Here is a 24,229-nt window from a genome sequence, read left to right on the forward strand (position 1 = left end):
AGGAGGCAGCAATAATTGTGTAAGAACATTTCGAGGTTTTTGGTCATGCTTCTAAGGGCCACACAGCCATATAACCCAGCATATTAAGGCAATAATCCACAATAGCTGCTTTGAACTGGATTATCTGAGTCCACACTGCCATATAATTCAGTTCAATGTTGATTTTATACAGCTGTGGGGAAGGGAAGGGGCCTACGATGGGAGCAGTGTGTGAAGATGAATTAAACACACTGAAGAAGGATCAGATGAAGGAACTAAGAATATTATGTGTAACTAATGTTTACTCAAACATAGAATCATAGAGTTGGAAGAGACCTTGTGGTCCATCCAGTCCAACTCCCTGCCATATTTTGTATTTTATTTGTTTATTTTCCCATGATAAAGAGCTGTTGCCGGATCATTGTCAAAAATCCTATTTGGTCTATTACATTACATAACTATATGAATACTGAATTATATAGCATACCTACATAGCAGATGGGCTAAGACCATTACACTGAATTGTAAAGATGTGTTAATAGGACACCAGCAAAAGTTTGGGATGGGGATTGGTGCCAATGTGGCCTCAAATGAGTATTGGGCACCAATCTGCCTCAGGCATTTTGCTAGTAAAGTAACAACAGCTAAAGTAGCTTACATGAGGCCAAGCCCAGTAGCATATTACAATAAAATAAAACCAAAACACAATAACAACACAACATATGAGTTCAAAAAACCCCACGATAAAGCAAAATCATACACAATATAATAACAATGAGCAGGCCGCATGTACAAAATTGTCTGGTTGATACTGACACAATAAATAAATGTGCAAAATAAAAACTAAAATACTCAAAATACTAAAATCAGGATGAGACAAGGATGGAGCAGATTGTGAGGGAGAAACTCATAAAAGAATGGCATCATTAAAATAGACCTTCATATAGGTGGAGAAATATACTCTGGGGACAGAAAAAAAACCCGTTGAGGGGGAGCAACTCTGTATGATTGTGATAATTTTCATTATGTAAACCGCATTGAGTCGCCTTATCAGGCTGAAAAATGCGGTATAGAAATGAAGCAAATAATAAATAAATAATAATAAATATGATAGTATAACTACTCTCCAAAAGCAATGGCTGTCACTCAGGGATACACTATATTTTCAGATGACAAATCATCAAACAGTGACTTTAAAAAAATCTGGGAGATGTGAATAAGAATCTCATGTGGTTTAGTACTATTAGATTCATATGCAGTCTGTGCTTTAAAATCCAAAAGATCCCAAACACTGGTGATCAAGGATATATTTTAAAGCATGACTCTTGTTGAATCAAGCGAGAAATTTATTCTCCCTTGCAATCAATACTGCTGTAATTATGTGCTTGTTTTCCATGCATTTATGCCAATTCTCAATGCTTTTCAAGCTCATTATGCATAGCCTGAAGGGATTTCACCACGCCCAATGTAAAAAAGCAAAAGCAGTGGTAAACATAATGTATATATAATAAATGGCTGGAACTGATTTGGATACATGTTGTCAAATGTTATTTCTGTTATTTCACCCCCTTTCTATATTCAAAACTCTTGTTTCCTATTTTAACATGGAGGCACATGTGTGATATGCAGCAGTTTATAACCCAAACCATAATTGACAGCTAATTCTCTAAAAATGATGGCAGTAGGAACTCTTAGCAGCTGTCATGGACCAGGCTAAGTTTTCTCAAAAGCCTATTATCCTATCATTAGCCCCAACTCGAATAGAACCGTACTGCCTAAATACCCTAAAGATAATGTTTGATCATGGAACCTAAGACTGCTTAGCCCTAGTTAGTACTTGTATGGAAAACCACCAATGAATACCAGGTGCTGTAGGCCCATATTTGAGACGAAAGGTCTGCAAAACAACCTCTGAATATCTCTGGCCTAGGCAAATTCTATGAAATTCATGGGGTTTCCATGGTCTATTCTAGCTGGGACTAAGCAACAGGATTCCATTTTCCTAGCTGGTATATAACCATTTAACAATGCTATAAATATATCACTTAATTCAGGAAAAAATCTGCAGCCCCCCTTGTAGGTTGCAGTATACCTTCAAGTTCTTGAAATTGAAGTTGTTGAAGTTGTTTCCGAATGAAGCAGATTGTTTGAGGACCGGGACATCCGTAGCGATACCAAGGTGTTTGTTTATAAAGCTATTGTCCTCCCAACCCTGCTATATATACATGGACTGTCTACAGACGTCACATGCAACTCCTGGAACGATTCCATCACCGCTGCTTCCGGAAAATTCTGCAAATCTCTTGGGAAGACAGGCGGACAAACGTCAGTGTGCTGGAAGAAGCAAAGATCACCAGCATTGAAGCGATGGTCCTCTGCCATCAACTCTGCTGGACCAGCCACATTGTCCGGATGCCTGACCACCATCTCCCAAAGCAGTTGCTCTACTCCGAACTCAAGAATGGAAAGCAGAATTTTGGTGGACAGGAAAAGATATTTAAAGATGGGCTCAAAGCCAATCTTAAAAACTGTGGAAAAGACACTGAGAACTGGGAAGCCCTGGCCCTTGAGCGCTCCAACTGGAGGTCAGCTGTGACCAGCAATGCTGCAGAATTTGAAGAGGCATGAATGGAGGGTGAAAGAGAGAAACGTGCCAACAGGAAGGTACATCAAGCCAACCCCAACCAGGACTGCCTTCCACCTGGAAACCAATGCCCTCACTGCGGAAGAGGATGCAGATCCAGAATAGGGCTCCACAGCCACCTACAGACACACTAGAATTCTGATCTTGGAGGACTATCCTACTCGGCCAATGAGGGATCGCCTAAGTAAGTAAGTAAGTACCTTCAAGTTGTTTCCAATGTATGGTAGCCCCAAGGTGAACCTCTTTTCCTCTTGTATAGTGGAACAGCAAACCATCACACTGGCAGGTACACCATTGGTTATACAATTCTGTGTGCAACAATATATTTAGCAGAAGGATGGTGTGAAGAACCCTTATCTTTAGCAGCCAGAATGTGGACCTAGCGAAGCCTGTCAGCCTGAACAGTTAGAATGTGGGCCTAGAGAAGCCCTGACGGTCATCTTAGGATAGGGAAACAGGGAGATGCCATCTTAGGTCAGGTTTTTTTTAGAGGGTGTCCTAGTCCAGTAAACAAAGAGTAGATGCCAGGATTGGTTAGGAATAAGGGGTAGAGCCTAATATTCAGATAGAGGAAAAAAGTGTACTTTTTGAATTTGAGGCTTGTGTTTTGGCAGTTGGGATTTATCAGTTGGGAGTTAGGTAGTCAGTTGGTGTTCACAGTTGGATAGTGCTTGATAGGAGAACTGGGTTAATCTTTTGTAGCATTCAAGGGCTAGAGGAATTAGCCAGGAATACTGACAGTAGGAATAGGACCTTGCTTATGGTCTGTTTCTTTTATTTCTGAGGAAGGCTAGGCCAAGGTTGTTTGGCTAGATTCCAGAAAGTGGGAATTTGGATTGGAATTATCATCAGAGATGAATTTCCTGGGATAATATTTTGTTTGTTAACTCTAAATTTGAACCCACTACCCATCTAAGAATTGTACATCAAACGTAACCAAAAGCTTTTGTGCCACTCACTTACAGAAACCATTACGCATTTGTACCAGAAAAGTTTAAGCCCATTAAATAAACGTTTTATTATAGTTAACACATTACAACAGCCTGTGTGTGAACGTCATTGGTATTCAAACCCTCTGAGGAAAATAAACACCATAGTAACACAGAAGGCTGTTTCTAAGTATCCTCTCCACACATATAACTCAGCCTGAATACTAAGAAAAGGTGGCAGCATACCCCAATTGAAGAAACAGTTACAAAACCTCTCAGTTCAGACATCACTCAAATATAGCTATACGTGGTTATATCTTTCTCTGTTTTACCAATTTCTCCCTGTGATATTCTTTATAAAGTTTGGCAGCTTGTGGAATTCAAAATTCCCTGTTCCTTCTCCCTGCTAAGAGAAGTTCCTTGGTGTGATATTCATTATAATTGGAGGCACTGCGATGTGATCCTTCCTGGGAAGTTCCTTATAACTGGTGGTACAGTGGTGTGATATCTTTTACAGATGGCATAAAATAACCACTGGGTCATTGTGTAGTTTTACATTATGAAAGCAAGATGTGAGTTCTCTGCTACTGTATTATTTAAATTATATTATTTCTAATTTGACATCCATAAATGTACATTAGCATATAAATATATGCCATGGTTTCTTGGTCCGTAGATGACTTTTGTGGATTTGAAAAATCCCCGAGTTTCATGGGTATCTGCAAAGTGTTGCAGATGTTCTTGAGTTCTCTCATCCTTCTTTGGACTTCAGTTTTTGCACTAGCATACATCTTTTTCTTTACACCGCAGTTGGTGTCTCTCTACCATGTTTGGAAGGCTTTCCTTTTCTTGTTAATTAACTGTTGGATCATGTTATCATTTTCATCAAACCAATTTTGATGTTTCTTGGTTTGATATCCAGTGGCTTCTTCGCAGGTGCCCATTGTACAGATGAAGGCAGCTCTTTTACTCTTTTACCAGCTAATTTATTAATATTATTCCTCACTGCACATTAACTAGAGAAGTAAACAGACAATTCCCAAAGGGTCATCCAGAGGTTTCTTCCTTCATCCATGGTTTTAGAAATACACAAAGTGTACTAATATTTGCCAAGTCAGTTTTATTTTTCCAGTGTTTTGTTATGATGATCTGTCATTTACCACCCACTGTCTCTGATGAAGTTACCAGAACAAAGACAAATTTAAGTCAATGTTTTATTTCACCTTTACTTCAAGATGTTAATTAGCTACAAGCTTCCCCATCTTCACTTCCTTTCTCTTCGGTCAATACTTATTCTCTGAGATTTGCATAGGATGACTGTTTCACTAAAGCCATGCTTCTGCCATTGCCATCATCATCATCATCATCATCATCATCATCATCATCATCATTTTTCTTTCAAGGTCGTTCCATGTTGCAGTATACATTATTTCAGATAGATCACATGCACTTTACTCTCATTCATTGTGGTTTTTAACACATTGGAGGCATCAATGCTTATATAAAGTGATCAGTGGAAGAGGAGATAACTGGATACTAGATAGTCCCCACAAATTTCCTCCATCTGTCTTTCTTTTTCGTTGTGTTATATTCAAATTGTTTCTGACTTAGGTTTGCAGTAGGGTTGCCCTATCTTAGGGTTTTTTTGCTCCCTTCTGAGGCTGAGAGAATATAACTTGTCAGGATCACCCAATGGGTTCCCATGGCCAAATGGTGTCCAGCATTCCTCCACACTGGCTTCATTTGGATTTATGTACTTAAACCTTCTGTTTCCTTACTCCTTGTTCAAGCAGTTAATCTTTTTGTTCGTTTACTGCACTTTTCCCAAGCTGTGGTCCTCAAGATGTTTTGGACTTCAGATCCAAGAGTTCCTAATGATTGAAGTCTGGAGGACCAAATGTTGAGAAGCACTACTTTTGTGGGTGAAGGGAGCAGCTATGAAATCTGAGAAATTGCAATTTAGGGAGACGTATTCAGAATTCTCAGTCAGACAGCTTTAGGGCTTTACTAAAATAAAAGCATCAGGATTTTATAAAGGCAGAGTTTAAATGGGCCCTGGATGAACACTGCATCTAACTAACCTAGGTTCTAATTCATGAGACATTCCCAGTGGGTTGGTCCTAAATTAACTGAGGCTATAAGGCTTTTGGGAAGAAGGAGGAAAAAAGAAAGGAACAGACAGACAAGTAATGAGAATGACAAGACATCAAGGAGAAACAGATTTTCAGAAACACTATGCTAGTCTACTTCCTGGTTTGATGATGATGATGATGATGATGATGATGATGATGATGACGATAATTTTATTTCTTACCCACTTCTTATCATGGCTTGAGGAGGGTTTTGACATGGCTAAAAACACATAATCATCTGAAAGACTCTATAAAATACACATATTAACACATATTTCTACAAAATACATATTAAAATACACAGGACAAAGATTAAGCACAAGTTGCAAATTTAAAATTCATGATTAAAACTAGCCGTGTAGGCCTGCTGGAAGAGATAATGTGTTTTAAATTTCAATAGCTCATTTAGCTGGGCTGTTCCGGAAGTTTGTTCCTCAATCTTGAGGCAGCCAATGAAAAGGCCCTCTGGGTGATGGTTGCCAGTCAGGTTCCGGCAAGCTGCAGTAGCCACCCCTCAGAGGACCTCAGTGTTAAGGGCAGATTTTCCGGGAGAAGGTGATCCTATACGTAACCTGGACCCAAACCCTGTAGGACTCTAAAGGTCAAAACCAACACTTCATATTATGTCTGGAAACTAACTGGTAGCCAGTGAAGTGACTTTAGTATAGGTGTAATATGCTCACTCATGGATATTCTCGTAACCATCCTGGCTGCCGTATCTTGAACCAATTGGAGTTTTTGAACTTGGTACAAAGGTAGCCCAATGTAAAGCACTTTGAAAAAGTTCAACCTTGAGTTATCAGCACATGCACTACCATATTTTGTTCCTCTAGATCTAGGAAGGGGTGAATGTGAAGTATCAGCCAAAGCTCTCCTAACAGTTGTATCGACCTGGACTGGCATTTGGAGAGATGGATCCAGGAGCATTCCCAAACTGAGGACACAGTCTTTCAGGGGAGTGTAACCTCCATCCAGGACTGGTTGACATACTTCTATCCTCAGATTAGGACTCTTGATGGCTAGCACTTCAGCTTTGTTTGGATTCAGTTTAAGTTTGTTTTTCTCATCCAGCCCATTGCCTCCTGCAGGCAGACATACTATAGCTGATGCTGGTTTTGAGGTCATGGAGAAATATATTTGGGTGTCGTCAACATACTGATAACACCCAGCTCCATGCCTTTGGATGATCCCTCCCAATGGTTTCATGTAAACATTAAAAACCATCGGGGACAGAATGGCACCTTGTGGGGTGCCATGTAACAGCTCCTTTTTTGAGGAGCAGCTCTCCCCAAATGCTACCATCTGGAACCTGCTTGAGAGACCGGAACCACGGTAGTACAGTGCTTCTGATTCCCTGTCCCTCAAGGCATTCCAGAAGGATAACATGGTTGATGGTATCAAAAGCCACTGAGAGGTCTAGAAGCATCAACAAGGTCACACTCCCCTTGTCAGTGTTAAGATGGGATCATCCACTAAGGTAGCTGTTTCAACTCTGAAGCCAGTTTGTAATGGGTCAAGGAAGTGTGTGTCATTGAAGACTGTCTGAAGTTAGAGGGCAACTGCCTTCTCAATCACCTTGTCCAAAAAAGGAAGGTTTGAGAATGGCTTGTGGCCATCCAAATGTTGTTGGCTTATAACCCATGAATCATCACTGAATGGTCAATCGAGCGAGATTCTGGTAGCCACCATCCATAGACATCTGGAGGACCCCAACAGAATATGGTCGAAGTGAGAGGCAAATATTGTGAGCCAAACATTTATCTGAACTCATCAATGAAGGAATGTTTCATTATTCCATCCTGTTAAGAACAGAAGCAAAAAGGGTTTCATGCTTCAGCTCAGCACAACGCCAATGATGTATGCCTCATGTATACATCTTACATTACTTGTGCATTGATCACCCAATAAACAAAATGTGTAATATAATAATAATAATAATTTATTTGTATCCCGCTTTTCTCCCTAAATGGGACTCAAAGTGGTTCAAAACATTTTAAAAACAATACAAATCAAGCATACATATAACAATAACCTATAAAACCAAGTTTACAAGTGTCCCTCAAGCTTCAGAATTCATCTCAGACCCAAGCAGTGAGAGGGACTATCAAAGGGGCCGTGTTGGAATTGCTGAACGAAAAAAGTTTGAAATATTATTATTTATTGTTGCAGATTTTTGGTTTTCTTTTCCAGCCTCCTCCAACCACAGCCCTGTTGTTATGCCATTACTAATTTGACTGCTCTATTGTTTCAAAGAATGTGACTTTTCCAGAACAATACGCAAGGGAGCCCTGTTTGAAACGGCATCTGGTACATTTTCTGCAACACTGGGTGTGAAGAATTTGGAAATGATGCAGACAATTTTTACTTTCTACCATTTTTTTCTGATTTAACTAAACAAATACAGACGTGCAATGCATAGTTCCATTAATTGCATGTTACTGATCCATAAAGTTGTGCCAGTCATTTGCAATTGCCAATATCCTAGGTTGGCTGCCCAGATCAAGTGTAATACCACAGCTGCAATTTTGCATTTCGATATCTTTTTTGTGCGTTTGAAAAGTCAATTTGTTTATTTAAAAAGGTCTAGCCTATCATGTAGCATAAATGGCTGCCAGGGCAGCTGACCCATGCATTACCATGTAACAAAACCACTGTAAACACTAAAAAGAAAATCAATTATTGCAGGCAACAATGAATCTAAATCCAGTCTGTGTTATAGTTCCCAGAAGTCCCCTTTAAGCAGCTTACTGTGTTCTAAACCTTCATGTTTTCACTATCCAAAAACTGACCCACAATGTTTTGCTGCCAGTACTGAAGGACAAAAAACCTCTTCTCAATTACACATATTGAGAAGCAGTCTGCACTGGTTGATAGACTTTACTTTAGTATTACTCCTTTACCATACTTGGGCCCTATACGGTTTGGGTCCAGCCTATGAATCTGCATGAGCTCTAAGATCAATCGGGAAGGCCCTCCTCTCAGTCCCCCTCCATCACAAGTGCGGTTGGTGGGGATAAGGGAGAGGGCCTTCTTGATTGTGGCTCCCCATCTCTGGAACACCCTCTCTAGTAAGATCAGGCAGGCCCCGAGAATTCAAACTTTTTGGAGAAAACTGAAGACGTGACTTTTTAAACAGGCTTTTGATAATGGTTAAAGTAACACCCAATAATTAGAGGATCTAAATTGTTTGAAGTTTTACCTTGATGTTGATATTTTAGTCTGATATTTTAATTCAATTCATGGCTGGGATGTCCAGCTGGTTTGTGTATTATGGTTTTTTTAAATTTAATCTATTGTTATGTTTATTGTTTATTAATTTTTATTTCATGTGTTTTATGTTAAATTTCATTGGTTATGTTTTATTCTTATTTCTTTTGGTGCTCACTTGTATTGATTTAGGTTATTTGCTGTATATTTTATGTTGGTCTTGGTTTGTATTGCTCTTTCCTTGTAAGCTGCCCTGAGTCCCTCTGGGGAGATGGGGCGAGATACAAATAAAGCTTTTTATTTATTTATTTATTTATTTGTTTGTTTGTTTATTTATTTGCCATCCAGTTACTATGACATCGATACCAGGAAAGATTCTGGAACAGATCATTAAGGAGGCAGTCTTCAATCACTTATAAAAAAATGCTGTGATTACTAAAAGTCAACATGGATTTCTCAAAAACAAGTCATGGCAAACTAATCTTATCTCTTTTTTCGATAGGATTACAAGCTTGGTAGATGCAGGGAATGCTGTGAGGAACACCTGAAGTGAAGGCCCCACACTATCAAGGCTGTTCCAAAGACTCCGGTCCCTGTCTTTTCAAGGATGTCCATATGAAAATGAGTTTGACATCTCTGCCATATGGGGCTATTAGGAAGACGTGGGAAAGAAGAGAGCCAAGTATACCAGTTTGATCTCATGAAAAGAAAGCTAGGCTAGCAATGTAACAAACAAACAAACATTTTAAAAATTTATCTCCCTCAATATCTTTTCTAGACTAATGGGACAGAAACACTTATCCATTGTGGAGATGCTATAAGCTGGGTCAGTTGTCTGCTGATTAGGTCCCAAAAGCATTCTGGAGAAATGAAAAGGCAGCTTTGCTGATCATTTTGCTTGCAAAAAAGACTTGTCACCACCAGATTGCCATCCTGCAGGGGAAAATATAAGAGCTGGTTACTTTTTGAAATCCTCCACCCAGCATGGCCATGATCTGTGCTTTAACCGAACATTTTCCTCTTCAGGTAAAGGTGCAGAAGGGCAGGGAGAGCATGAAAAGAAAAAGAGATGCCAGCTTCCAACTTCATGACATGTTTCTTTTGTAATCCTTCCATGTGTGCATCTCTTTGATACATCAGCTGACCAGGAAAGGAACTTCATGAACCCTCACCGTGAATGTTGTAATGCTTCTTCAGTAGTTGGAGAACAATAACATTTACAACATTCTTTGTAGAGAATTACACAACACTTAACCTTTGTTCCATTTGGTGTGAAATTTCCATTGTCTTCCTGTTCTTCTGACTTCTTCTCCTGCCTTCTCATTTGAATAAGCTTAGCACTTTGTCTTTTCAAAACAAAACATTCTGGTATGGGGACCTTTCAGTGCTGACATACTTTCTCACAAGGGTCTTGGCAGAATGGCTTACCAACTGCAGAAGTTTTCAAGTTAATAGTTTACCTTTTCATGTGCTGATTAACCGATCAAGCTCCTGTGGGATACACCGGAGCAGGGAGTTGGTACAAAGAGTGTTAATCCTACAATTTAAGACCATAGACAGACATTTTGAGGAAAGAGTATCTAGGAGTGTGGGGAATAATTGGCAAAAGCCAGAAACAATATGCATCAGTTAGTACTGCCCCTAGTGGTGCAGTGGTTTAAACCGCTGAGCTGCTAAACTTGTTGACCAAAAAATTGTGAATTCATATCTAAGCTTATAAACAGAAACTAAACCACATGAGAAAATATATTTTGAATAGCATTAATAACAATAACAACAACAACAACAACAATAACAACAACACTTTATTTATATTCTACCTTATCCCCCCAAGGGGACACTGGATAGATCACAGTACCCATATGTGGCAAACATTCAGTGCTGTTTGGACAAACAGAACAGACAGAGTATGTTGTGTCAACATCTAGCTTTCGGTGCTTTTGGAGGTTGTGCTGAAATCCAGCCACAGGGGGTGCTGTTGCTCCATCCTCTGACAAAGAGCCATCAGGACTTCCTCCTTGCATTTGGTTGCTGGCATTTTCTGGTCTTTTTCTTTTATGGTATCGTAAAATATCACCCCTGCTTTTTAGCGGTACCTAATTTCTCTACATACAGCTGTAAGCTGTTTTCGAACTGCTTAGGTAAATGGTGACCTGGACTGGTGCTCATCGCAGCTCGGGCTTTGAACCAACTTTTTGGTTGGTAGAATCTTATTGCTGCTGGTTGTGATTTACCAGCTGTGCTACAGCCCACTTTTCCTCCCAAAACTAGAATTTAAGGTAATTCACAACATTAAAAAAAAACTCCCCAAAGAGGAACATAGAAAATGTCATTTCCCATATAACAGGGAAGTTAATTATTTCTAGATTTTAGTCTAAACTTTGAAAGCCCTATTTCAGAGACCTAAACCCTAATCCTAAAAAAGATTCAGTACCTTGAAATTTCAGAATAGAACACAGGCTTTTTACTATCCACCAAAATCAAAAACATTAGCCAGTACTATAATAAATTGCATTAGAACATAATTATAATATTTCAACAGAAATAAATTAATCTAAGACCACATGCTCAGCAACTAGATAATTGCCAAAAGCCCACCAATAAACTTGAATAGTTCTGAATGCAGTACTTGTTTGAAGCCTTTAAAAAAAAAATGAAACAAATGAGGAATAGTTGGGGGAAGGGAGCAAATGGGGGCATTCTCCTTCTCAGTATACTTAGCCTGATAGCCTGTTGTATAATAAACCATGATTTATTAGACCAAGATTGTTAAATCTAAACCAGGCCATAGACTGACAGATTGATAAGGAGGAAGGAGGAAAATCTGGTATAAATTTATGTCTTAGTACACTCTGCAACCATTTTATGAAAGATCAGTTTTAAAAGCCTTGTGTTTACACAAAATAATGGAAAATATGAGTCATATGGTCTTTGTTGCAAGACTTTTTTGGGTAGCTTTAGCGCTCCTGAAATAAATGTAGACAGTGTATGTTTGGCTAGATAACACACTACCTTTTATTGTCCTCGGGATCATTCCAATAATTGCTTACATGGCCTAATAATGAGGAAAAAAGAAGTGCAGGACCGGGATGATTTGTGGATTCAGCCAATTAACATATCCTGTGGTTTTCCTTTCCTAATTATATATTAGAAGATATTTTAAAACCATCTTTATTATGCTCTTCATATCTTCTTGAATAAACTACCACAACTATTTTTTTTAGTTGTAAGTTTGCACAATTCAAGTGACTACAAGTGATTTCTTTAACCACCTTTTAAAGCTACATTTAACCAATCGCATCTCCTCTTACAAACCAACCCAGGCACTGCAGTCATCAGAGGAGACCCTGCTCTCGGTCCCATTCTCATCTCAAGTACGGCTGGAGGGAATGAGAGAGAGAGGGCCTTCTCTGTGGTAGCCCCTGACCTCTCGAACTCCCTCCCTAAAGAAATAAAGTTGCCCCCTCCTCTCCTTAAAAAAAACCAAAACAAAACACTGAAGACCTACTTTTTCTCACTAGCATATGGAGAGGATTAGATGGTTGAGAGATCACTGCTGGGCCTCTCGTTGAGAACTATTTGTATTCGGCCTTTCCTGGTCCACGCTAGCCCAATGACCTCATTTGACTACAAAACCAACCCACACCATTTTGTGAACCCTTGCTGGCTGTTGTAAATTAATGTGGATGTTTTGTTTAGATTTTATGTTACTATATAATTTTGTCTGACTATGAGTAGTTTAATTTATTGATGTTATGTTTAATTTACTCATATTAGGCTTTAATTTGATGTTAGGTTTTAATGTTATTTTCATATGTGGGCTTTTTCTGGAATTGAATTGAATGTTTGCTACTGTAATGTTGGAACCAGGTCTCGGCGGTGGCCAGGGCAGCTTTTGCAAAGTTAAAGCTTATGCACCAGCTGCGCCCATACATTGGGAAGTCTGATCTGGCCACAGTGGTCCACGCTCTGGTTACATCCCAAATAGATTACTGCAATGCACTCTACGTGGGGTTGCCTTTGAAGACTGTTTGGAAACTTCAACTAGTCCAATGGGCGGCAGCCAGATTGCTTACTGGAGCACCATACAGGGAGCACACCACCCTCCTGCTGTGTCAACTCCACTGGCTGCCAGTCCATTTCACAGCATAATTCAAAGTGCTGCTCTTGGCCTATAAAGCCCTATATAGCTCCTGCCCACCTTACTTGTCCGAACGTATCTCCCTCTACGTTCTGCCTTGTAGTTTAAGATCCACCGGGGAGACCTTGCTCTCGGTCCCATCGGCCTCGCAAACGCGTCTGGTGCAGACGAGGGACAGGGCCTTCTTGGTGGTGACACCCCCCCCCCCACTTGTGTAATTCGCTCCCCAGAGAGATTAGATCGGCATCCTCTCTCCTTTCCTTTAGGAAAAAAACTGAAATTGTGGTTTTGGAACCAGGCTTTTGGCTAGCAGCCACAACGGCAGTTTGGACACTGAACTGGATCATATGATGGTTATGATAATGAAAACGGCTATGACTGTATGATTAATGTTATTGTTTTTAATCTATTGTATATTTATGATTTTATATTGTGTTATGTTGCAATATTGCGGTATCAAATTGATGCCAGTGTTAGTCGCTCTGAGCCCCCCCCTCGGAGGTTGAGAAGGGCGGGGTAGAAATGTTGTAAATAAATAAATAAATGTTACAGCCTGCATGAAAACATAGAAGGGACCCATCACATTATCTATGGTAGTGAGTGGCAATGTAGCAGAATGGGGAAGTAATGACCAGTTTTGCCCATCAGTACATAGGGATGGGATAATCACAAGTGTGGATAGTGGAAGCAAACCAGTAGTGTGATGCACATGGTGTTATGTGATAGGGACTGTCACCAAAGGTGCCTGCCTCATGCGATAATGTCTTTAATTTAACTGAAATACTGAATACCAGCCAATTTATTTAAATTTACATTTCACTAAGTAACAGAGACAGCTTTTACAAGGGATTTGAGCGACAAGCTTGCCATTGAAATTCTGTACGGTGGCAGAGAAAATGACTCTGACATAAATGGGCGATGCCTGTCAGCGTGTCTAGCCCTTTTAAATCTTGGCTAAAGCCTGCAAGTATGTATTCTGTTCCCTGTTGTTCTTGTGCAAAGACTGTGTGTAATCCCTGAATAACTGTAACTCATACATCATTTGAATGGTAAATTACAGCCAGGATCAGCAAACATTGCAGCGTGGGTGCGAATCACAAAAATATTCCCACCAGCCACACACATACTCCCAAGATCGCAGCCCAGGAAGGGTGGGGAGATTTACAGCCCTCCTCACTTGGAAACTGGAAGTGGATATATCAAAAATCAAGAGGAAACCTGACTGATAAATTATTCTGCCACCACATATTACTCTTACAAAGCATTACAGGAAGCCAAAATATCTCTGGAAGCAAAGTGAAACAAAAAAAAATACCACCACTACTTTTTAAAGTTTTTGACATAGCAATAGATCCATTCTCCTGCTTAGTTGACATGAGAGCAACCTTATTCTCCCATTCAGCCTTATGACTACCTTATCTCAAAACTTCTGAAAATTGAGGCCTGACTTTTAAATGACTATTTGAAGAACTGAGAATGTTTCACAGAGGCCCTATGCCAAAGCATTCACAAATGCAATGGCATTTATTTTTATTTAATTTATTTAGAGTATTTATACTCTGCTCTTCAGCCACAAACACTCTGAAAACGGCTTACAAATTGGTAATTTGATAGTTTCTTGCCTTCAGGTTGACAATCAAAATAGGATAGGACATACAAGGAAAAAAGAATGGCAGTGGGGGAAGGGATTAAATTCAGAATATTGCCTCAGCTTCTTTCCTGTCATGGCCAGGGCAGTGGCAATATACATACATACATACACACATACATACATACATACAAACATACATATTTACTTTCATTTACTTGAAAATGAGGACTATGTAGAAGGCTCACAGGCTCCCCAACATTTCATAGAATCATAGAATGGTACAATCATATGACCTCATCACATGTGGAAAAAAATAAGCATCCTAAGACGTTTCAAGCCCAGTTCACACATGGAGATCCATGCTGCCCATCAGATGACATAGGCTGATTTCCAGTGGGGCTCCGTGGGTAAACTGGAGCAGCGGCATGTTGCTGTGTTGTTGTAAGCCACTCCAAGTCCCTCCAGGGAGAGGGAGCAGGATATAAATAAAGTTTATTATTATTAAGAACCCCCGGTGGTGCAATGGGTTAACTTACTACTTACTTAGGTTTTCCCTCGTTGTCCGAGTAGGATAGTCTTCCAAGATCAGTGTACTGGTGGGTCCGTAGGTGACTGTGGAGCCCTATTCTTGATCTGCATCTTCTCCCGCAGTGAGGACATTGGTTTCCAGATGGAAAGTGGTCTCGGTTGAGGTTGGCTTGGCACACCTTCCTCTTGGCATGTTTGTCTCTTTCGCCCACCTTTCGTACCTCTTCAAATTCTACAGCATTGCTGGTCACAGCTGACCTCCAGCTGGAGCACTCAAGGGCCAGGGCTTCCCAGTTCTCAGTGTCTATGCCAGAGTTTTTAAGGCTGGCTTTGAGCCCATCTTTAAATCTCTTTTCCAGTCCTCCAACATTTCATTCTCCATTCTTGAGTTCGGAGTAGAGCAACTGCTTTGGGAGATGGTAGTTGGGCATCCGGACAACGTAGGTTAAACCCTTGTGCCAGCAGGACTGAAGACTGACAGGTCAGAGGTTCAAATCTGGAGAGAGTACAGATGAGCAACCTCTGTCAGCTCCAGCTCCCCATGCGGGGACATGAGAGAAACCTCCCACAAGGATAATAAAACATCAAAACATCCTTGCAGACAATCAATTCTCTCACACCAGAAGTGACTTGCAATTTCTCAAGTGGCTCCTGAAACACAAAAAATATTATCATGACTACTACTACTACTGCTACTACTACTATTATTAGGATGCTGCACCACCAATATGGTAGCTTCTATGTATGATGGGGAAGTGTCGCTGTCAGTTGGGTGGGATGCAGGGAGCAGGAATTGCCCCACTGGCCTGCCGATTCGCCATAGAGACTAGCGAATTGGCAACCGGGGTCCTCATTAATGTGGTGAGGTCCAGAGTCACATTTACATGTATTTCTTTTGGCTTTTGAGCAATAGATGTATAAAATATGTGGCTATATAAATATTTTCACAGGGATATAGCTACACTGTAGAATTACTGCCATTTCAGTCTATCTAACTTGTAGTTTTACAAGGCCCTTAGTCTTTTCTGCCACAGAGTGCTGGTGTCTCACCAAACTACAACTCCCACGATTCCATAACATTGAGCTATGGCAATCAAAGAGGTGGTAAACTGCATTATAGATAAATCCAAATGTAAGCATCTCACACAGACCTATATCCTATTGCTAGTCCCAATTAGAGTAGCACAGTTGAATCAGTTGTTTGTATTCACCATTCAACAATTAAGTCACTGGGTCAACTCTAGTAGACCATAACTAACAGGATCCCCCCCCCCCCCTCCAATTGCAATTGTGCATTCCTAGATTGGATATAACTTTTCCTCAGCACATTTAATGATCCACTTGATTCCCTAAGATTGCAGAAACAGGCACTGTGCATTCCTCATTGCACAAAAGGACAATAAGTAATCATGCTGTCAGAAATACAACTGATTGCAATTTCAGTATTCGTATAGTGATGTCGCAACCATAGATTGTTCATGGCTGTGTATTTTCTCACAGCCTATGTATCGTTAAGCACGCCACAAAATTTGCTGTAGCTGGCATTTGTTTTACTGGGTGCAGGATTTGCTCCCACTTACTGCAATCATAAACACATTAAATGTCTATCTAGCTAAATGTCAGGCCAAATCCATTGTTAAACAAACAGCAGGCAGTTCCCAACTCACTCCATCAAAGAGTCACAACCACAAACAGAGTCTAATGTACTGTTCCCACATGTCATATCCTTAACCATCATTCACATGCCTAGTGTTTGCATCTGTGTGGTGAATGTTTGTTCAGTGTCTGTTAAAAAAACTAATTTAGCTGACAAATATTATTTAGCTTCACTTAGGAGTGAAACTGCCCCATATTTATGCTTCCAGAATTCTGAGCAGGACCAGAGTTTTTAACCAGGAATTTTCAGAGAATGCAAATAGAAGTATTTGGTAAATTTCATATCACTGGGGGAGTAGTGCTCTGAGTTTTCAGTCTGTACTGTAGTCTGGAAGATGGTCGCCGAACTGCTTCTTAACAACTTTTATAGTGAGCTTGTTTCTATTTCACAGGAAGGCAGAAAACTCATACCAAGGAAACATTACTTCCCAATTTGCCTGGCACCATGTGTTATTTTGTATACTATAGTACTAGAGAGGCCCCCTGGTAGTGCAGCGAATTAAACCACTGAGCTGCTGAAATTCCTGACTGAAAGGTCAGTGGTTTAAATCTAGGGAGCAAGGTGAGCTCCTGCTGATAGGCCCAGCTTCTGCCAACCTAGCAGTTCAAAAACTTGCAAAGTGAGTAGATCAATAGGTACTGCTTCTGTGGGAAGGTAATGGTGCTCCACGCAGTCATGCTGGCCACATGACCTTGGAGGTGTCTACATGACCTGGAGGTGTCTATGGACAACCCCGGCTCTTTGGCCTAGAAATGGAGATGAGCACCACCCCCAAAGTCAAACACAACTAGACTTAACATCAAGGGGAAACCTTTATCTTTTATAGACAGTGAGAGACAGTCATATACTCCAAAGTTGGAGAGAAGTTGCTTCTGGCTGCCCACCTGATGCAGAGGGGGCCTTCCCTCCTGCAACATGGAGTAAAGTCCTGGGTTTGGAAAAGTTGAGGAATACTCTGGAAGGTTTCTGATTTGGAAACAACTTTCTCATGGGCTACTATCGTACTTTCCTCCACATTCTTTGGCATGGGGAAAAGTGGGTGGCACTTACCTGTGTCTTTTTTGTTGTTGTTGCCATAGCCATGGTGCTCCACAAAATGTCTAGCCATTACTTGGTGCTTTTGCTAATGTCACCAAAAGCACCAAACACTGAGGTAGAGGAGGAGGTGTTCCCTCTCCCTCTCCAAATAATGTTTGTTTGCTTGCCTAGCCCCTAAGTTTACCTTAAGAGCCAGCAGCTACATTGAGAGATGGAGGACTTCTGCTGGCAGTTGGGTCACAGGAGGAGGATGTTTCCATATCCCTCCCACCATTAAGCAAGGATATGGCAAGGAAGCTCAACAGAGGTCCTGCTTCTGAAGAGGAGGAAACATCTTCCTTTTGAAACCATCAGCTGAACAAACTTCCATCTTTCCATAGAGCTGCTGACTGTTAAGATAAATTTGATTGAGTTTACAATGGTGGCAATAATGCTATGATCATGAATGCATAATATTACCAAATAGATACAAAGCAGTTACGGATCTGTAACTCTACATTATGAATCCATAACTCTTCATTATGAAACCATAATGACTCTGCAACTTTATGAATCGAATACAGGATGCCAGCCACGCCACTTAACACTTTAAAACAAAATTTCCAAAGTGATGAAGTGAGAGTGTGTTAAACTAGTAAGGCAGGATACCTTTCTTTTTCTCCTTGTTTTCTTTTTCTCCTTGTTTTGTATTCACCTGATTGATCTAAATATAAATACTGCTAATGAAATCTTAATTCAAAAACTTTATTATCAGTATAGTATTTTTTTTTTTAAAAAAAACCCTCTGAGATAACATTGAAAAATAATGTTTGTGGCTTATACTGGCATTAAAATATTTAATGGAAAACATGGCTGGCTATCTATGGTGTAAAAACTTGTGCAGCATTTTAAAACCTAACGAAACATCAATTGTAAAGCTCACTCTTGAATAAACACCCTTAAAATTCCATGTTATGGGCCAATGTATTAGCAAATAAAAAGATTGCCATGTTGGCAAATATGATATGGTGCACTGACAATTGTTTTTATGCTGTGTCCTGGCCTATGGTGTGGCTCAACATTTGTTGTATCATTTCATGTGTTTGTCTGTCTTGTCTATTTCTCTATCTTTTATACTATCCAAATCCACATATTTGTTCATATAGTTGTCAAATTTGAGTTTAAATCTGGTTGGTAGTCCTGAATGAAGTAGACACCACAAATCAATGTATTACTACTACTAGTACTACTCCTCTAACACCCTTATTTATTATTATTATTATTATTATTATTATTTAAAAGTTTTGTATACCGACCTTCTCACCTCTCTTGAGGGACTCAGACCAGTTTCCAACCATAATATCACATATAGTCAATAAAACATCATAATTCATATTACAGTAAAACATTAAATTAGCAATTACATACAATAACTACAATGGTGAGTCGTCACACTAAATTCCCAGTTTGGGACTTAAAGTGGATCACAACATTCAGAACAAATATAGTTAGCAAGTGTATATCATACAAAAGCTAAAAAGTAATTCAACTATTAAAAATCAAATTACTTAAAGACACACATTATTAGAAAGATCATATTGCTTATTATAAGGTCTGTAACTATTAAGCCACCAGTTCTCATAGATCTGTCAAAACAATGGTCTGAATGTGGAAGATTGTAAGGATGCTATCATTATAACTTCTCTGGAAAGGGAGTTCCAGATCCTTGGACCAGCCGTTGAAAAGACCCTCTCTTGTGTTCCTACCAGGCATATTTGATAACATAGTCTGTGTGCATTCCAAAGAAGACCTACAATCTACTCTAAACATCTTTACAGAAGCATACAAGAAGCTTGGCCTCTCACTGAACATCAAGAAAACCAAAGTGCTCTTCCAGCAGTCAACAGCCAATCTCTCTGCAATGCCAGAAATACTGCTTAATGGTGTAATATTAGAAAATGTTGACCATTTCCGCTACTTAGGCAGCCACCTCTCCATAAAAGTCAGCAATGACACTGAAATACAACACTGCCTGAGCTCTGCAAGTGCAGCATTTTTCTGAATGAAGCAGGGAGTGTTTGAGGATCATAGAGATACCAAGGTGCTTCGTTTATAAAGCTATTGTTCTCCCAACCCTGCCATACACATGCAAAACGTGGACTGTTTACAGATGTCACAATCAACTCAACTCCTGGAATGATTCCATCATTGCTGTCTCTGAAAAATCCTACAAATATCTTTGCAAGACAGGCGGACAGTGTGATGGAGGGAGCGAAAACCACCAGCACTGAAGCGATGCTCCTATTCCATCAACTCTGCTGGACTGGCCACATTGTCCGAATGCCCAATCACCATCTCTCAAAGCAGTTACTATACTCCCAACTCAAGAATGGAAAATAGAATGTTGGTGGACAAGAAAGAGATTTAAAGATAGGCTTAAAGCTAACCTTAAAAACTTTGGCCTAGACACCGAGAACTGGGAAGCCCTGGCCCTTAAGTTCTCTAACTGGAGGTCAGCTGTGACCAGCAGTGCTGCAGAATTCGAAGAGGCACAAATGGAGGGCGAAAAGGAAAAACATGCCAAGAGGAAAGCTCGTCAAGCCAACCCTGATTGGAACCGCATTCCACCTGGAAACCAATGTCCTCACTATGGAAGAACATGCGGGTCAAGAATAGTTCTCCACAGTCACATACATATCCATCTCCAAGATACTGCATTTGGAAGGCCATCATATTCGGACAACGAGGGATCATCTATGTAAGTAGTAAATAAGTAAAGTAGAACTGGCAGAAGATTTCAAAGCAAGTGTGCATGGGAGAATGTGGCCCTTCATGAACTTGAACTATACAATGTTTTATACCTCATGACCAGATCTCTGAATTGGATCTAGACATGAGATAGTAGTCACTGCACCAAATTATGCAACAGATATCAACCGATTTTTCCCCAAACACTCTTCAAAGGCAGACCCATTTAGAGTATCTTACAGTATCCCAGATGGGATATAACTAAGCCATATGTCACCATGGCCAGATCTGGCATCTCTAGAAATGAGCACAGCTGACACATAAGCCTAACTGTGTAAATGCAATTCTGGCTTCAACAAAATCTGATTTTACATGCTCAGATTGGAGTATATTGTGTTGTGCTGACATGTTTTCTACATTCTATAATTGATTCAAGGAGTCTACTTTAGTTGAACCTAACCAAAATGATTCAGGCTATGGTGTGAGTTCAATAGGACAAAAAAGAAAATATAGTAGGGTTTTTGACCTGATCCAACATCTATCTTGGGTATGTCAAGCACAAAGACTTCAGATTCTTGTATTTCTTGGCTCTAGAAAGCACATTCAAGAACCACTTATGATCAGTCTTGGTGTTTATACTTAGGGTTGACATGCCAAATATTTTGTAAAGCTTCAGAGCTAATCAGTAAACTTTGGGGTGTTTTATTCTTTTGTTTTTGTTTTTTGTTTTTTTTTTTTTGCAGAAAAATAGCTGGTTTTGTTCCATTTTGGATGGAACATGATGTGAAACAAATTTGAAGGAATATTGGTGCTACCACTAAAACGTCTGTTTTAACATCAACATCATAATCATCAACATCAACCGAGGCAGAATCAAATAAATTTCTCTAGAATCACAAAAGCCAACTTACATTAGAACTGTTATGATCCATGACATAGTCAAATTAGGGCCAGGTTGTACTATTGATTAGATGGCTGAGGTTGATCTGGACTTTGCCTCCAAATATGAATGTTGCCCAACCCAATCATTTTTTTCCTTCATTCTGCACACTTCTATTATTTCAGAAAGAGAGAATGAAAATTATTTATGCCTGGAACTCTTCTAATCACTGAGTTCACATAACTTTGGTAGCTCTGCCTTCTCTTTTTGCTTGGGATGTCTAAGCTTCCTCTCTAAATGCTCAACAGAAGTTGTAAGGCCCCTTCTACACTGCCATATAATCTAGATTATCAAATCAGATAATCCATATTATCTGCTTTGAACAGGATTATATGAGTCTACAATGCCATACAATCCACTTCAAAGCAGATAATCTGGATTTTATCTGGCAGTGTAGAAGGGGGCTAAGTGACCATTATAACAACTGGGCAGATGGCAATATGATCAATCCCACCATCTAACACCAATTATAATAACTTCTTTATGATATGGTACCAATTAGTAACTGGACAGGGGGCAAGCAGATCCCACCAACTGTCCTTCCTTTAAAATAAAAGAATTCACTGGCACATATATAGCGTTTGAGGGGAAGTCTCTCTATTTAAACTTTCGCTGCCACCATAACCTAAATGAACAGGAACCCTCTAGCTATTTAAAGATATTAAAATCACTTCTAGGACCACCAAGTACTGTGTCTTTTAAAGGGCTTCTTTGAGGAAAACAGGTGAGGTTGATTTTAAAAGGAAAAGGGACTGAATCCACAAATGTACACTGAACTCAGGCTTAAGTTTCAAAAATAACAAGAAAAGTTTATTTAGTATAGTACAGAATGAAGTGAATGCAGTTCCATAAGCTTGGCTGTTACAGATAAAAGGTTCTTGAAAAGCGTAATGGTTGCATGAGAATGGTTCTGTCTTTGTTACAGTTACTACTACAAAAAAGCAGCTATTCCTTCACTAAATAGCTGAACCCAGTTTGCCACAGCTCACTTGGCTGGCAAACTTCAGGCAAACTGCCTATTCTAATCACGAACTCCTAAAACTGTAATCCTGCTCTAACTCTAACATCAACCAGACTGACTGACTAAAAACAGCTTCTTTCTTTCCCTCCAAACAGGCTAACTCCGCCCCCCTTTAACAAACCAATCCTGGCTGTTTCCAGGCTGGCTCAGGCCTAGGCCACTCCCCCTCTCTAAACTGGAGTTTTCCCTAAACTAAGATGGCTCCTGCTGCCCTCTGCCAGGCCTTCTAAGCTGAAACTAACTAGCCTGTCTCTCCCAGGCCCTGCCACCCCGGCTGGCAAGGTAAGGGATCTTCACAACCATGATGCTAGAAATGTGTAGATTGAAGGAAAATGTATTAGGGCAGGATTCTTCTTTGGGAAGGACAAGGCTCTCCTTACCCACAGCTACATGCCCGTGTCATAAAACCAAGACCCAGTTTCCAAACAGGAGATTAGTAAACAGTTCAATGATCTCATCAGATGGGCTGTCAGAATCACCATGCATTGTGGCAAATCTGGTGGTGCCCGGCATGAGGAACCCCACCCCATTCCCTTCATCACCCAGCTTTCCCCTTTCTCATCCCATGCGGGGAAGTGTCTGGAGCTCGGCTTCCACCCACTGATTCAAATGTAGCTTCCCATGTTGCCCCTGGTGGCATATGTTGGATCTTCTACAGTTTTACAATGGAGCCCTGACAGAAGTAGTTCAACATTGTGGGATGGGGCTGGTGGGCTCCATCATAAAATTATAGAAGATCTGGTGCATGCCATTCAAAGTAACCCCATGTGATGAGGTTGCAAATCCAAACCACAGATGTCTGCATAGGCGACACAAATTGCAGGGAATAAAACCAGGGAAGCCGATAACCCATTCCAATATCCAAAGCCAATTCCCAAAAATACTAGAGTCCAATGTTAAATTAAAAATCCAGAGTCCAAGAGATAGCCCAATGTTAATGAAGCCAAAGATCACCAACAGTCCGAGGCCACAGCTGTAAACACTAAAGTTGCTGCCAGCAGCAAGGTGCCACCCTTGAACACTTTTTATGCTAGCTTCTCAGGTGTTTCCTATTGGGAGTTCATTTCTCTGCTAACCCGGAGGTCCTAAAAAGTTGAGTCTTTTCCCGTCGTAAGTCTAAAAGAGCGGAAACACTTAAATCTTCCTCTACCTGATCAGATTAACTTGCTCATACTGTATTTACTCTGCAGGCTCAGAAGTCATAGGTTGTTCCATAGGCTCTTCTTCCAAGCTTGGCCGACAAAGCTGCCAGGCTCTGCTGCTCAAATGCCAGATGTTGACAACTGGAATGTGTCCAGAGGATGACAAATAAAATGATCAAGGGTCTGAAGAACAAGCCCTGTGAGGAGCAGCTTAGAGAGCTGGACATGTTTCACCTGCAGAAGAGAAGGCTGAAAGGAGGCAAGATAGCCAGGTATAAATATCTGAGAGGAAGTCATAGGGAGGAGGGAGCAAGCTTGTTTTCTGCTGTCCTGGAAACTAGGAACAATGACATTAAACTACAGGAAAGGAGATTGTACCTGAACATGAGGAAGAACTTCCTAACCGTGAGAGCTGTTCATTAGTGGAACTCTCTGCCCTGGAGTGTGGTGGAGGCTCCTTCTTTTGAAGCTTTTAAACAGAGGCTGGATGGCCATCTGTCAGGGGTGCTTTGAATGCAATTTTCCTGCTTCTTGGCAGTGGGTTGGACTGGAT

The sequence above is a fragment of the Anolis sagrei genome, chromosome 5 (assembly GCF_037176765.1).
Source record: "Anolis sagrei isolate rAnoSag1 chromosome 5, rAnoSag1.mat, whole genome shotgun sequence".
Taxonomy (NCBI): Eukaryota; Metazoa; Chordata; class Lepidosauria; order Squamata; family Dactyloidae; genus Anolis; species Anolis sagrei.